The following is a 4,285-nucleotide window of genomic DNA, read 5'->3' as shown; positions in this document are numbered from 1 at the left end:
TCCCTAGAAACACTGTGTTTTATCACATTATCCCCACGGGTACAGGAGCAGTGTCTGGTCATTGGCAACAGTGGCTTGACCCCTTCCTCTCCAGTCCCGGCATCCAGTCTGTGGCATAGCATGACAGCCCTAAGTCAGGCTTCAGATCTTGCCTGAGGACACCCACCTATGTCAGGACGTCTTCCTGACTCCACTTCACAGCCCCAGTTAGAAGGTGATGTTTGGAGGATGAGGAAGGACAGCGAATGCTCTGGGGCTGGTCTCTGGAACTGTGGTTGAGCACCAGGGACCCCGACTAGAAAGGGGAGGCAGCCAGAGGAGCGCTCTTAGAGCTGCAGCACTGGCTGCCCCAGGTTGCTCCTGGGCACAAGTTTCTCCCAGCATCTTTGTTCACTGATGCAACAGAGTGTTCGCTGAACCCCTCTGTGTGCCAAGCCTGTGTGTGGCTTGATCGCCCACCTCCCTGATCCACACTTTTTCCCAGACAAGTGGATTGAGTTGAAGTACAAAGAGCAATGTGATTCCTACTGCCCAGCCTTTTATTGGTCTGGAGCAGAGAACGGAGTGGTGCAGACCTCTCGTTGCTCCTAGGATCCTAGGATCCCTTGTTCCGTCAGCCCAGGACGGAACCTCTTGTGTGTGCTTTCCCAGCAGGGATCAAGGAGAGAACTGCAGGGCTCGTCTCCACACCCAAGTATGAGGAACTGTGCTTGTCCCCTGGCATTTGATCGATATGATAGTTTTCCTTATCTCAAAGTCTCCTTGTTTGAAATGAGGTCACACATGCACGCACGCACACACATGCTCCTTAATAGTTTACATCCTAGTTTAATGCCCTTGCCTCTGATAATGCTCCCAGGAGGCTCTGCACACTGTTCCACTTATCCTGTAAGGGGACTCAAGTCTTAACTTGATCCATTGCCCCCAGATTAGGGCATTTCCTCCGCTGATTTTGAGCAAGCTTAGAGGAACCACACTCAACCCAGAGGTGGCGCTGTTGACATGCCATGTTTACAGAAAGTGCAAAATGAGAGCAAGCAAGGAAGATGGTCAAGAGGTGGCTATTAGAGATTTTCAAAGGAGGTCTAACCATGACTTCCATCATTATACTTCTGGACACAAGTTGGGTCAAATTAAGCCAGCCCAGCACCTTTCCTGTTTCCTTTCTCAGGAAATGTAACCACATGCAGTAGGAAGCTTCATGTAAAATAGGTATGGGTAGGAGCCAACTGCCCAGGATTGATGTCTTAAAACAGAAGTTTGAAACAGCTTGCTTATTATAGCCTATTTTCCAAGGGGCTTTTGTTTTTTTCAAAGGTGGGAAGGGTGAGTGACCTAGAAAGGCTGGTGTTAGTGAGGTGTTGAATGAACTTCATATCCTTTTGGAAGTAGACTTCAAATGCTAATTACCATAGTGCAGAGGTAAGAATTAATCTGCTCCAGAAACTTTGGGTGCTTGAAACATCTGTTATGAAAGTCAGTACTGCTCTTGTTTCAACAGTGGGGGTGAAGGGGAATTGGGCATATTCATCAATGCAAGGCTCATTCATTTTCAGGGCAACTAGAATGGTACAGGACCTCCACCAAGATTCAGATACACTACTTTAGTTTCGTTATGCTTTTGGCAATGTCAGAATCCCAGACTTCTTCAGGCTTTCTCTTCTGGGGTCCCTCCACTGTTTCTTAGAAGTAGAGGACAGAACATACCCTCCCTGGCTGCACCAAAACAGCAACCCTTCTGTTGGACAAAGATTTGGTGTCACGATGGAGATTTTCCAAGGTAGTTGGCACATGTCCCCCACCAGCATGATGCTTCTGGACACAGGTGGGTCAGGTTAAACTAACCCTCCCCCTTCTCAGGAGATGTCACTTCTCGCGATGGTGGCAGCAGGCCTGGTGTTGCCTGGTATTGACTGTCCCCACAGTTCATTCCCAGCATTGGCTGTAGTATTAGGTCTTTGGCTCATTTGCAAACCCTCCTCAGTCCACATGCTTGAGTCTATATTTTCTCTGTCACTTGCAACAAGTGAGAAAATTACTTAAGGCGTTCAAGTAGTCTCTGTTTTCATTCCTCTTGGTTACATGCATTTCTTTAAAAGGTAACTTAGGAAATGAGAATGTATTCTGTATTTCACTTAAATGTAGTAAAGATTTACAGAACATTGGCAAAAACAGAAAAGTGGAAAACAGGCTACAATCCTTTCACCAAATTCTCACTGTTAACCCTAGTATATTTCACCCCTGTTTCCTTTTTCTTTGCACAGGACTTTTTTGGATACAGAAATAGAGTTTTAAATTACAAGTTTATATTCTAAATTTATACTTGGCTGTCACAAAATTTTTACCCTGCCGATGTATAAACACTTTCATAAACATATTTTCAATGTCCTGGCTTAACCATCTGCCGGGCGGACGTAGCTCAATTGACTTACAAAGCATCCTTGAGTCTATGAGTATGTTGCTCCTTGATGTATGCAGAAGTCTAATGCCATCACTGGATGCTGGATCACGTGCAAAGCAATATTTAGAAAATGACATGATGACTGCTCTTTGTTCTATTTTTGATATACATTATTACCAATGGATAGATGACTGTACTCCAGAAAATAACCCTGATCTTGGGCAGTGTGAGCTTGCTCACCATTTCTTGAAATCACGCTTAATGATGCTACTGCCATTAGAAATATTTACCAGGCTGTTAGAGGCTGGCCAAGTCATCCAGGGCTGCGAGGTCAGGGCTACAGTGCTGGGAAGTTTTCTGCCATTTGTGCTGTGGTCAGTAATCAGTAAATACCGACTGAGAAAGTGGGTGGGTGCGGTGGCCTGCCACCGCATACTCAGACTGCATGCTCACCCCCTGGTTGAGGTCTGGATAATCTGCTTTGCAAATCTAAAATCAGGGTTGATCAGGTTCAGAGAGGAAGATAGACTCACGAGAGGCCTAGTCAAGACTGCCATTTATTAATTCATAATGAGAAACAGAACTGCCATAGGGCCTGCGACCTGGTGTTGCGGTCACTGCTCTGTACCTACTCTCCCCTGCACAGGAAGTCAAACTCGGGCTTTTGTGATTACGAGACAGGGAGAAGGGAGTCACGTGAGTGACGTGTTAGTAATGTTGCTGTGGTAGGATGGCTCTCCAGGTGTATGGGACGTACCTGCCCGCTGGGTCCCTCTCTGTTCTGGTTAGTGCTGCACAACTGGTGGATCCTTCCTCCCTGGTACCTTCTAGACTCTGGAGTCACTTACCTGCTGTCCAGAAGATTCTTTGAGATTTAATTTGTCTCCTGCTTTCTTCACATGCAGGCACACCTGAACTGAATTTCCAAGCTCAACTCTTTCGCCAGGGAGATGTCCCGTGCCCTCTGGGGCCTTGTACAGATCACTTGTCCTATCCATCATGTGTGGACTTGAAAGGCTTCATTTCTAGAGCATAGCTTGATTTCCAGATTCCAAGGGTATCACTCTGTAGACCCATAGGTACAATTACAGAGCTGATACAATTTTAGGTCAGAATTCCAGAGAGGATCTGAGGCACCAATGACAGGCAGATGGATTTGTGAACCATGCTATGAATAGCCCACAACAGTCCTTATGGCTCCCGTATGGGTCTTGCAAGGTCTTGAATAATCTTGCTTTGAACCAGAACTGTTGCTCTGCCGTAGATCTTGGACTTGAGGCAACGTTGCATAAAGTACACTCGCAGCCATTATGATAACCTGGGACAGCCCTCTGTTGTAAATATGCTCATAAAAATGACATATTACCCAAGCAGATTTTATGCGGCCACGTGTATGCCTGTATTGACCAGCTCGTTGTGTGATATTGCTTATCTAAACATGCCTTCCTTAATCATCCCAGCAGCGAGTTCAGCTCCTTCCGTGGAGGTGGAGTACACCTCCAAAACAAATAATAATCAGCTTGCAAGGCTGGTATCTAGTATTCATTCTGAAGAAAACCCTTCCCTGCCTGCAGGAGGGGCATCAGCGGGATCACGTGGATCCCCTCCCTCAGGTCTTCACATGGTCACACCTGATCCACACCTGCGCAGGTACGGAGGCAATCACAGCCAGAGCTGTGCAGTCTTGTCGCGTTATGACGATCGCTGTCACAATTCCCACTTCACAGCTGAGACCCCAAAGGCCATGTTAAGCAAGTGTCACAAGGGAGCACCCAGGTCTCCAGAGTTCAAGCCCACACTACCCACAACCTACGTAACTTAGCACCGGGAGGACATAGTGTTGCAAAGAAGCTTGGCTGTGAATTTCAACATGCCGCGTGCAGT

This window comes from Camelus dromedarius, chromosome 8 (genome assembly GCF_036321535.1).
Source record: "Camelus dromedarius isolate mCamDro1 chromosome 8, mCamDro1.pat, whole genome shotgun sequence".
NCBI lineage: Eukaryota > Metazoa > Chordata > Mammalia > Artiodactyla > Camelidae > Camelus > Camelus dromedarius.
Note: the sequence above shows the minus strand (reverse complement) of the source record.